The sequence below is a fragment of the Alligator mississippiensis genome, chromosome 6 (assembly GCF_030867095.1).
Source record: "Alligator mississippiensis isolate rAllMis1 chromosome 6, rAllMis1, whole genome shotgun sequence".
NCBI lineage: Eukaryota > Metazoa > Chordata > Crocodylia > Alligatoridae > Alligator > Alligator mississippiensis.
This window is the reverse complement of record NC_081829.1, coordinates 98,334,653-98,347,392: the sequence shown is the minus strand read 5'-3', so window position 1 is coordinate 98,347,392 and position 12,740 is coordinate 98,334,653. Positions and strand designations below refer to the sequence as shown.

Sequence of the window (12,740 nt, the reverse complement as noted above, 5' to 3'; positions counted from 1 at the left end):
CCCAGTAGCACAGAGGGACATTTGAGAGAGGAAGAAAAAACATTTAAAAAAAATTTTTTTTTTTTTTTAAAAAAAGAGCTTAAAACATAGCGAACAAATCACAGCGTGTCGGGACGGAGTCTGAAAATAAACCTCTTCCCAACATGGTTTCCACAAGCTTTGTCCCCATTCAGACAGAGAGAAAAGAAATCCCGGGTAGAGGCAGCACCAAGTCCGGAGGCAGAGCTACGTCCCAGCAAACCGACAGAAAAAACAATCGGTTCTCCCTTCGGAGGATCAGCTCCTTCTCCGGTCTTAAAAGCTGGAGCTGAAAGTCAAGAGGGGGTTGTGGACACCAATCCTATTCGTCTGCACTGCAGCCCTTAAATAGAAACACATGAGCAGGATTGAAGGGGGGGGGAAAAAAAAAGAGAGAGAAAAGAAAAAGGAGGTGGGGGTGGAGGAAGGGAAGGAGGGGAGGGCGGCGAGACTGTTTACTTGAACCAGAAGAGAAGTTACAGCGCCAGATTCCTACTAAACACGGCCCCCCCTTCCCACCGCCGTTTCCAAGAGTGCTGCATTCCCGGCTAGGGGAAGGGAAAAAAAAAAGCCTCCACTTGAGAGCAATGCAGCCTTGGAGAAAAAACGCACAGCAAAAACCAGGAGATTTGTACCGTCTCCTTCCCCCTCAGTGTTTTTGGGGAGGCTCGTGAGCCAGCGTGAAAACGCTCACGTTACTTCATCTCGTTCCCCCCCACCCTGCAGTTTTCAGCTGTCAGGAAATGTATAGGAGGGAATCTGTGTTTTAGGACAGGAACCAGGGGGATGAAAAAAAAAAGATACGCCTGTAACATTACACACACTTCTTCCTGACAACTCCTTGCCCCCCAAGCACCCCTGCCACTCAGACATGCACCCCCACGGCTTTTTTTAGGGCTTTGCAAGTCTCCTTCGAAGTGGAGCGGCAAGACAGGCATTTTGCAGAGCCAGAGATGGAGGCAGAACGATCTGCTGTACAGCGAGCAGTGGCAGACGCGGGGATGCCCTTCACTCATCACTCAGTCGTAGTATAAACAGCGTGTACCCATCTCTGAACACACTTCTGCTGGGACACTGCAGACAGAAGTGCTACGAAAGCATTTGGGAAGCTGGTAGGCTCTCTCACAAGTTTACGTTCTAACAGGGATTTTTAAATACAGATTCCTGTTCCGACAGAAAAGGCATCCAGGATGGCTGTTCAGAACCACCAAACACACAATGCATTTGCAGACACTTAAGTGATTTACAGCCTTGTCGACCAGCCACCGACTTGGGCACCAGTGTTTCTTGCTGATGCTGAGAAAAGAGAGTTTCCGTCACAGTCTAGAGAGACACGAAGGGCAATGGCAAAGTGATATGCCCAAAGTCAGTGGAAGCAGCAGAAATAGCGCCTGGGCTTTCTGCAAATTGTAGGCCAGCAGCCAAGACACTAAACCACGCTACTTTTCTGTTCCACAGACGAGGAGCCCAGACCAACTGCAGATGCTGCCTCAGCCTGGAGACGGGCATTTGTACCCAAAAGCTTGCAAAGAAGAGTTCTTCCGACTCTCTGACTTGATCTAATAAGAGAGACAAGGTTCTTCGGGGAAGTCTGATATGCCCATGTCCTTAGACCAACATGACTACAACCTAGACCCCTACCAGCAAAGGCTCTTATTGTCATCCCACCCCGCACCGTACACGTTGGGCTTGCTCGTCTACCTTTGTTCGGGCTGAAAAATGTAAATGGATTCTACAGACTGAAAGAATTTGCCCCGAGATTTTCCTTTGGCAGGTAACCAGTGCCTCATTCATTAGGCCTGTCGTTTGACAGAGTGTGGGGAAACAGAGGCAATTAGTCCAATCTTTTCCTGACGCTGAATGCTATCAGATTGCCTCCCTCCAGCCCAGACTTCAGACAATTTAGAAAACTAATCAGAAAACCTCTCGCATGCGTCACCTACACAAACAGCACACAGCGTGCAAAGTCAGAGGCCAATCTTTAAAAACATGGAGTTAAAAAAAGAAAGAAATCCTCCTTACTTTCCAGTTGGCTCACAATAGCATTAAAAGAGTGAGATGATTTCAGTCAAAAAGAGAAAGATGCAACCTTTACTCGCCTGGTATCACATCCACTTCAAAATACACACCTGCATTTTTATTTTTATTTTTGAAAATTCCCATAAGTGCTCTGGAAACTAAAAGCAGCAGTTTATCAGCGCCTACTTCCCGGCACCCCAATTTCCTCTCCGCAGGCAGGTGGGTGGGGAGGAACTCTTTCACCTGCAGGCTCTCCGATCAGAACCAGAAGTCATCGCGGAGACGGATCTGCCTGCGCACCTGCAGAGTCAAAAGATGAACGTTTATGTGCCGGAGCAGCCCGCACGCAAGAAGTCTTCTGATCCGACAAGGACAGAACGCCAGCAGGTCATGGGGTACGAGATACTAAGATCACCTGGCTACATAAAGAGGCCTCCAATATGCTGGATCTAGACAACCATAAGTCTAAAACGTGGCAGGACTTCCTTTGTCCTTGCACAGTGGATACTCTAAACCAAAACCAAGTCTATTTGTGTGTAGCTCTTTGTTAGTATAGCAATTAGCATTTAAATACGGAGTTGAGAGCAACCTTTACGCAGGTGCTTGGTGAATGTGCTTGCTATAGGATCTCCAAGAAGAGAAGTAGGATTAAAGAAAAGAAAAAAAGCCACCCTGTGCACCACCTGAGGCTGTCCTCCTCCCCAGAAGTGTCTGCATATACTCTGGAAACCTGGGGGTTTTGGGGCATTCAATAAGCAAGGAGGCCAACGCACATATTTCCAGAGGTGGTATTTCTATTAAGCCTCATCTGGCAAAACAGATTTCACTGGGAGCCAAGAGTGCGTCTCACCTTGGTCCAGCACGCCTGCAGGATAAGATGCTGAACAAGTGAAATAGCTCATCAGTAGCATCTGAGGGGGGGAGGGAAGAGGAAAGTCCACTTCTCAAGACCCAGAGGTCTCAAGCGTTTCCCAGGTGGTAAAAGCTTGCAGTGCCTCTCTGCACAGCGAGGCCCAACAGTTCCCTTCCCACATGCCACAGCCTCCAGTCCTTCCCCTGCTACACACGCGGTGCTGATGCTGTGCAGAGGAAAGTCCCCCCAAAGAAAGGCACTTCAGAGATGCAGACTAGATCAGGTCCCTGAGCAGAAGTGCAAGTTTGACCCCGGAGGAAAGAGCACCTTGCATGAGGCTTTAAAACCAAGCCTTGTAAGCCATTCAAAACCCTGAGAAAAGGAGACACAGAAACAAAGCAGCACTGATTCCCCAAGGAGAGACTCTCTCTCTCTCTCTCTCGCTCACATGCTATGGACATAGCTTCTCAAAAGCAAGCAGAAGCAAGTCCTACATCCTTCAAAAGGACAGTCCACACAGAAAATCAGGACATCGTTTCCACTTCTAACATTTGCCGACCCCAACCAACAGACCCTCCCCAGAGCAGGACGCATGTTGCAGATCCGAAAGAAGGAGTTTGCTTGCCTCTCAGTCTGTATTTGCTTTGCGGCCGCTTCCTGGATAAAATCTTGAGGAGACCCCTCCTCTCCATAGGGCTGCACGTCACAATCCAGCCGTTCCTCACCTCGGCGTCCCACGATGCAGTCGCCCTCCGGCACCGGGCCGTATGCACATTACAGCCTGTCCATGCCACTCCTGGGAGCAGGCGGCTTGCTGTTAAGTGACACAATCCCAGCTTGTCCCCCACATCCCGGGGGCGAGCATAGCTGCTTCAGTCCCCGAGCACTGCTAGCCACTACAGCCTCCTACACAGCAATGAGGAGCATCGGTACTGAGTAATTTCTGCTTCCTCCTCTGTGATGCAACAGCTAAGAAACAGCAGTTTTGCAATAGCCAATAACTTAAGCCACCAACAGGACACACACACAAAATAAAAGCTGTCTGGATATGGAAATCTGAGAACCCTGATTTCTGCCAAAAGTCTTCTGCTGTTATCAGGCACATAGATATGTCTGTTCTTTTAATCCATGCTGTGCCTGGGTTTTTATAATGCCCTTTTCTGATCATCTACCAACCGTTTACAGATTCAAACTAAGTTGGTATAAAGCTGAGCAATAAAAAAAAAATCTTTTCAAGCAGCCAAAACCACAGGAAACGGTCAGTGAATACCTTCTAACTGTGATTCATAGTGGAAGAACTGATTGATGAGGATTTTTCCTGGTTCGGGTCCCTCTAGTCCTTAGCGAGCATAAGCATCATCGATACAGGCAGGGCATGCACATGGGTGTCTGGGTGAACATACCAGGTACCATCAAATTGTCCCTCGTTTCCATATAGCAAACTTGGAGTTAAGCGCTGTGTTATATTTAGCAAGAAACAGCTGTGGTATTTCAGAGCCAGCTGCGTGGATAACTGGTAATTCTGGGACTTTCTAAAGGGTGTATCTTTGGGACGCTCATCTTTATAAGGCTGGTTAACAACAGTGGCACTCCCACCGAAATCAGCATTTCTCCACCACCACATCCTAACCTCTAAAGATGGGGTGCTAGGGCTCTTCTAACCGAGTTCGAATGCTGCAATCCTTAAGTTTCCCTCACCCTAAAGACAGCCTGAGATGCCTTTCCCATGGTCTGAGGCACGGACTAAAGCTACTGGCTTACTTACTCTTGACCTTTAAAAAAATTCCACTATCAGCCAAGACAGAGACCATCTCTACACATGCGAAGACATTAAAATGTTACGAGGGTATAGGGTGCTCCAACACGTTAGAAGAAACTTGGGGAACGAGCCTTAGCACTGCTGCATACCATCTTTTTTCTCCTCCTACCATGCACTGTACAGCGCTTAGACTCAAGGGTGACTGGAAGATTAGCCAGCTACTGTGCAGCAATTGGTAAGCCATTTCCATTTCATTCAGCCCTATTTTGCAAGGGTGAAACACGTGGGCAGGCAGAGTACCAAGCAGTGAAAAGCCCAGAGGAATTGAGACTCAGCAAAGCATGCAAGACTTCCAGAACCCAACGTTAGTCCCTTGAACGGAGCATTCGAAGGGTTGATGCACACATGGACCCGTCCCCGACACCCCTTAACACACAGTCCATCCCCTGCAGAGTTCAACTTACTCCCTTCTCAAGTCTTGATTCTTATGCACAATGCCAGATGGAGACAGGAGACTAGATTAGGTTAGTCTCAAGCTTGCTTCCAGAGGCCCCGCTTATGGAGTGCTTGGCCCACTTCAGATCTCCTTCCAGGACCGGGCATTTTATGCACATAATGCCAGCCTGCCTGAGAGTTGTATACATACCACTTTAGCAGCAGTGCCAATCTACCACCAAGTGTCTGCTTATTTAAGGCATGGGTGTCAGCCTCTCCCCAGGCTGGATCCAGGCTGTGGGGCCCCTCCCGGACTGGATCCATAGGGCCAGTGGCAGCTGTGACGGGTCCTGGGACAGCGCTGGGGATTCACCAGGCACAGGGCAAGCAAGGGCTGTAGCTGCACAGGCCTCATGCCACAAACAGCCAAGTCTCGCAGGGTCCAGGGGCCCTCAAGTCTGCAGCAGACCCTGCCCCCAAAACTTAACAGTGCAGCAGGCCGGATGGGATGGATCTGCAAGTCTGCATCTTTGACATCTCCTATTTAAAGCACCTGCACTATCCTAGGATTTGGCAGTGGAGAAAACCCACAATGTCAGGCAAACTGATTTAGCCCTCGCTAATATGAAACTGCTTCGTGTTGTACAGCTGCTAATCCTTCTTGCCCAGTCTTCCCCGTCTACCTCACTCACTGTGCAATTTATGAGCGTATTGTCTCCCGTTACCCCAGTTCAGCCCATCTTCTCATGCCAGCGATTCCTAGTCGGGGCAGCAGGCCATCCCAGTCCCTCTAGAGGGTTTTATGGCCCCATCCCAGAAACATTTCTATTTAGCTAAGTTTTCTGGCAGCAAGAGTTTGTGGGGGTTTTGGCATCACTCAACGTACCGCACACAAGACATGCATTTCCTTCACAGGTGTTGTAGGAAACGGGCCCAACTCGAACACTTGGGCTTGTCTACCCAAGGAAATCGATCACCATAGGGGAAAAAAAAGTAGACCGATTCCCTAGGACTATGCCAGTCAACTTCCCTGCCTAGATAATTTCTAGTGGGTAGATGAAGAAAATAAAAGAAAAATTTAGACACGAAGCAGAGAGCAATGGAAGAGGAAAAGCAGCTGAAGGAGAGGTTTCAAAGAAAAATCTAATGCTTTACCGTGGCTGTAACTGAATAAGACAGGGCTGACGTATTAGCAGCAGCATTAATGGTAACTTCATCTCCCAGTTTGGTTGAGCCGAGTAATTGGAAAAACAGGGAAACCAGGTTGTAGTACAAGTAACGTTGTCCTGGATGGGGTGGTGTGCTAGGCGGTACACAGATGTTGGTAGTGTAAGAAAGACGGGATATTCTAGATCGTGGGGTAGCGTGGAAAGACTTCACGCACAGACCAACTACAGACACTTCCGCAGCCTGATGAAGGGCGTTTGTGCCCGAAAGCTTGCTAAGAAAAGTTTTTTCCAACTATGTGAGTTGGTCTAATAAAAAGATACTAGATCTACCAGAGGAACCTTGTCTGCCCAGGTAAATCGGGCCAAGATGGCTACATCCTTGAAAGACTTTGTGAACACTTTGAATTCTAAATTTACATTTATTTTAATAATGGCCAACATTGCCATTCTTGATGCAAAAGCAGGTCTCGGTCCTGAACTTTAGGGTCAGCTATGGAGTTTGAAATAATTCAGACCACGGGTTGCGACTCAGGCGCCATCTCCATTTCTTAGCAACGGAACAGCATTGGCAAAAGCGTTCGACTTCACTACAACCTTCTCCAGCGGTTTAATTGGCTGCCTCTGCCAGGAGATTTATTTGTGGAGTGTTACATTATTGTCTGGCTTCTTCTGCGACCGGGGCCAAACATTTCTTTGATTCATGGAGGAAAGATTCGGCAGACAGGCAACGTTATCCCTTCTTGGGAAGTACAAACAGGCAGAGAGTACAAGGGAAGGTCACGAGTTGCAGAGAGCACGTGGTTTGGACCTGACTGTTTAGATACAACTCTTGCAAGAAGGGACGCAGCCAATGCAGCTCGGTCCAAGATTTCAAGTCTCCACTGAAAAAATTCAAACTGGTATTTCCTGAATTATTGCAGCTGCCAGTCATTCAAAGATAAAAATAAGCAAGTGCACAGACGGACTGTCCATAATATTAGAGGCACCAGTTCATGTACAGTGGACTGCATATTAAAGTAAGATTATATTAAAATATACCTATATGCACAAGGCGCAATGCCACCCATGTGATATCGTTCCTCCCACCCTAATCCAAACCCATGTCTTGAGGCTTCACCGTGCACTGCAAGTGAAGGGACAGACACTTCCATGGTGATCGGCTGGTCCCTCCTCTCCCCTACCAACCCCCTGAATGGGTGCAGACGCAAAAACTCAGACACCGATATTAAGGCCCTGAGCTCTAATAGCTTCTTCTTTGGTCTTTTTCGGGGTCTCTAGGAGCAGCTGAATGGAGACCAAGCCCATTATAGCAAGGGTTAGGCGGCTCTAGCTGGGTCGCATCGCCGGCACCGAGCGATGCAGAGCTGCTTGATCCTCTGAGAACATTGCAAGACCAAAACACTCCTTCAGACACTTGGCTAGGTGGCAATTTAAGACAGATGGGGGTGCAAGGTTGCCTGTGGCTAAAGACAACTGTATATAACTGTACACACCTAGCACAGTGGATCCCTTGCATAGCTGCATTAGAGGCCTTGGAATCGCGGTCACTGCCATTTGCACACTGTTCAAGAAGAGAGAGAAGAAAAAGAAAGAAAAAGGAAAAGAAAACCCACAGCAAAGTTGTTCTTTTCATATATGCTTCTTGGGGGAGTTTCCAATACAAATCTTGACACAAATCAAAAGTTAACATGTTAAATATTGCCAAGAGTAGCTTGCTAGTCTCCGGATTATTATTATTTTTTTAAATCTCTTGTTTAAAGAAAGAGCCAAGAAACATGAGAAGTGGGGAGGTGGGTGGGTGGATAGGGTGAGATTCCCCTCCCCAGCCCCACTTCTTAGGAAAGCTGGCTTGCACTTTACAGAGTCCAGCTGAGTAGGTTACAGGTAGAAGCAGTGAAGCAAGCCTTCCTTAAGTATTTTGCACACAGATGTGCTAAACCACTTGGAGATCATTCAAGCAGCTGCCAGACAGGGCCCTGCACCAATCTGGAATCGCCGAGTCCTTCAGCACTTGGCTCTGCATTATGAACACGTTGCAGCAGTAAGAAGCATTTTACAAAGTATAGGGCAGGCTAGTTAGAGACAGTCATGAGTAAGAACTGGTTAAAAAAAGAATAGATATAATATTATATTTTATATATATATATATATATATATATATATATTACCCACATACATACATACATACACACACACACACACACACACACACACGTAAGAGATAAAATAGTATATTCATATATACACATATTCAGCCATCTTAGCAACACGTGGCAGGGAGAGGGTTACCTTTCACGAGCTTAGGAAATATTGCTGTAGCACGCAAGATCTGATTTGGCATCGAGCTAGACACCCACCGCTCCTAATGACTTCAAACGAGAGGAAAGGGCACTCAGCATCTCTCCAGGTCAGGCCTCCTACTGAAGAGATGCTTTGTTTTCAGTGAAAGCGCTAAGCCTCTTACTTTGGGGTTATCGAGTGTTCACAATAAGTGTAAACTCTAAAATATCAAAGCCAGGGAGCAGAAGACAAAGAGAGTCAAGTGGGTTGAAGAGTACAGAGTAACAGCCTCCCGTCTCCGGGGGACAGCTCACTTCCGACTCAGGAGCTCAGATACGAGCACATCTGGAATTATTCTGCCCCTCGTTCTCATTTGCCCGGTACCAAAATAGATATTTGAGTAGGAGGACCATACGAGAACCCAGAGAGGCAGCTACTGTACAGCATAGCAAGTCTAATAGCCTGAAAACACCCATTTTCCAAGTCTGAGGGTTATCAGGGGTTAAGCCAGATGAGAAGCAAAAATTCAGAACAAGGTGTGCTAAAACTTGTGTGAAGAAGTACATACATTAGTATTGGTCATACGTTACCTACTATCAGACAATGCCATTGGTCTCTCATGTGTTTTTAACTGCATAACTGTGTAGCAAAAGCACCCCCCTCGCCCCCATGTAGACAGCAAGGAGGGCACGTGGGTGAGAAATCAGAGAAATAGGGCAGGACAGAGGTCACCTAGTCCGACCCCCTGCCTGAGACAGGATCAACCCTATCCAAACGTTTGGATTTCCCCACCTTTCCTTTTGTCAACTCAAAACCTTGATCTTTTATCATTACTCTCTAAATGGTTACGGTAGATGCAGGCTCCAGAGACTCCTAGACATCTGCCAAGTGTCAGGGTGTTCCCACAGCTGCGTTGGACAGTCCAAGCCAGAGGTGTTTCCATCGTTCCTCCTTGGTGACGTTTTCACAGCCTCTTCCCGTCCCTCCTGTAACTGCGTAAGCGTCCTGCCATTGCTTTCTATTCAATTCAAATTGTCCTTATTCCTCATTATGCTTCTTATGTGCCGCGTCAGCCTATAGACTGCACCTCTGTGCCTAAACTCTTGTATTTGTGCGGCCGTCTAAGCCAGTTGGCCCTGACTCCAGCTATACACACTGAACTCCTCTATAGAGACCACAGGAAAGTTGGGCTGGAAGGGGCCTCACAAGGTCATCTAGTCCAGCCCCTGCTCAACCCAGGATCATCCCTGACTAAACCACTAAGCCATCCCAAGTCCAGCGTCTGTCCAACCTGAACGTTTCCAGGGATAGAGAGTCGACAGCTTCTCTAGGTGGCCTGCCTCAATGCTACACCAAAGTCAGAGTCAGAAGCCTCCGACCTAGGCTTCCTCCGCTGCAGTCCAAGGCCATTGCTCCTAGCCTTTTCTCTACGGCTGTAGGGAACGAGGCTATCTCCATCCCCTCAAACTGCCCTTCAGGTATTTGAAGGCACCACACGGGACATTAGATCGGGGTCTGGGAGACTAGACCTATGACGAAAGGCTGCAAGAACTAGGGTAATCTAGTCTGGAAAAGAGAAGACCGTGGGGAAGATTTGATAACAGTCTGCAAATACCCACCAGGTTGATTGTAGAGAAGATGGAGATGGGCTTTTCTTTGTGGCCGTAGGGGACAGGACGAGGAGCAGCGGGCCCAAACTACACCAGGGGAAATTGAGGTTGGTGATTAAGAGGCACCTCCACTAGGAGGGTGGTCAAGCATTGGAGTAGGTTGCCTGGAAAAACCCTGCGATCTCCAGCCTTGGAAGTTTAAGAGCAGGTTAGGCAGGAGCTTTGCTGGGGTGGTTTAGTCAGGGATAATCCTGGCTTGAGCCGAGGGCTGGACTAGGTGACTCGAGAGGTCCCTTCCAGCTTTGCTTTCTCATGCACCTAAGTGTGCACCCTCCCTGCCCTCCAAAACGCCTTTCAAGGCCCAGCAGCAGGAGCTTCTGGTGCTGCCGCCTGCTCCGTGCACAAGTCGACAGCTTCAGCCTCCGGGGCTGGCAAGCCAGTGTCTTTTCCCAGGAACCGAATAACCCTCACTTTGGGATGCCTGGATGAAGAGAAGTCCCCACCGAGTTTTGCGGTTAACAGGGGCACCAGGCTGACCAGGGGCATCTGGACCTTTCCCAGATTAGTTAATAGATGGGCAAGTGACTTGGAATAGGACACAGACCAGAAGCTAGTCTAGTTGGCAGTGAATCTGCACACGAGTCAGAACTAGTCCAGGCCCTGTAGCACGTGAAATGGAGAGCTCCAGCTCACCGAACTCGGAGCCTCTCGCAGGGTCATCCTCAGCCTGTGCTTCAGAAACATCTGGCTGGTTACCAGTCCTCCCCCATTTTCCTCATGCTAAATTACATTAATAGCTACCAAAAGGGTATACAATTTCCTAACCCTAATTTTCCACATAAGCAATTGCTGTATCCATTACACGGCCAGTCTACAGTCACAAGGGGGAGAGTTTTTCAACTACGAAGGGGAAGGGGGTTCATAACACTCTTCCATTAAGGCATGGTCCTCCTTAGAAAGCCAGAAGTCTTGAGCTATGCAATTTGACAGAACTGACAGCAAATAACACTGTAGGGAGAGAAAAAAAAAAAAAAAAAAAAAAGAGGAATTCAGACTCCAGGACTTGCCACCACTCATCATAACCAAGTTCTCCTTCGTTTTAAAAATAGCTTAAAAACCATACTGCCTTTTCATAAGGGTCAATGGGCCAGATACTCGTATAACAAAACAAAAATGAAGTCAGTGAGTTATGCCAGCAGAGAACAAGTTTTATATGGGCAAAAAAAAATGCCTGTAGCCCTGGAATATAGTAACTCCTATTAATTAGGCTGGTAATAATCAAGAGAGGCGAGTACCAATTACTAACAGAGGAAAAAAGCGCTCTAAGTCAGCCTGCATGAAGTTATCAAAAAAAAAAATATCAAAAGATGAAGATGAATGCATGTTCCACATTCAGGAGCAACTCGAAGGCACGGCTTGTCTACGCAAAGGGATTTCACTGTACTTCAATACAGAAAAGCCACACATTACGCAGTATTTAAATATTAGAGGATTTTGGTTTGCAGAGAGGAGTTTTGGTTAAAAGAGCATGCTGCAGTCAATGGGCTACTCAGCTTTGAAGTCCACTTTGGGGTAGGATTTTGAAAACTGGTATTCAGAAGCCTTTTAAGAACACCAGCGGCACAGAAAAATGAGTTTTGATCTTTCCTAAATCCACCGCCTCCAGAAATACACCGCAGTTATAATGGGTTAGAGATCTTGATCAACATGGGGTTTTTAAATGTGAAGACACTTAAAATTGGAATAGTTAAAAAAACCAAAAGAAAGACAATTCAGAGATGACACTGTTTCCAAATACAAGAATTCACAACTGGTCTTGGCATTGAAGTTTTCAGACTAGAGTTGTCCCACCACGCAGTCACTCGTCACAAAGGGGTGGCGCACGCCGAGCTCATCAAGACAGATGTGCTTAAGAAAGGGCATGGCTTTGGGAAGCTTTTCTTTTGCGGGGCGGCGGGAGATGCAGTTTCAGCACCTAAAATCATTCAAATTCCAGAGTCGCCGACTCTCACGGAAGAAGTCTCGAGATGGTGAGTGTGCGGGGAAAGGAAGAGAGGCACGTTGCAACTTCTTGAGCCAACCTATACAGATGTATGGCTATTTGAAGAGTCCCTCTATTTTCCTTTAAGTCACTGGGGGCGGGGGTGGAAATGCAACACCACGGGCACCCTCACACGAAGCTGGTCAGTGAAGGAGAAGATTTTGGCTTCAACTTTTCACAAAGTTTCTAAAGAAAAAAGCTCTCTGTATTTGAATGAGTTGGCAACACAAAAACCCTAAATCTGGTTCAGAAGACAAGAAGTTTCTCTTCCTTGCAATGAAAGATGCCTGCTGGGGCTGTTTCAACTCCCAGAAAGGCATATTTCCATAGGTGCCATCATCAGGCCTCACCTTGGATTTAAAGAAAAGAAATACAGGTTCCAGCTGAGCATGTTCGCAGAAATCAGAGGAACAGCACCCTGCTGGCAGCGCCCATCAACCAGGCAGAGTTTTAGAAGCGTAAGGGTCCTTTTAGTAACATTTCTTCTATCATGTCAGTCAACCTGGTCTGAAAAATGTGAAAGAAGAATGGGGGACAGACACGGCAACACAGACCC

At 47.4% G+C, this 12,740-nt stretch overlaps 1 protein-coding gene across 3 annotated transcripts in view; it reads right to left on the bottom strand.

The window, feature by feature from the left end:
* Nucleotides 1-12,740, bottom strand: part of SH3PXD2A (SH3 and PX domains 2A) — a 333,629-nt gene that overhangs the window by 82,776 nt on the left and 238,113 nt on the right. The gene's annotated exons all lie outside the window — the stretch shown is intronic.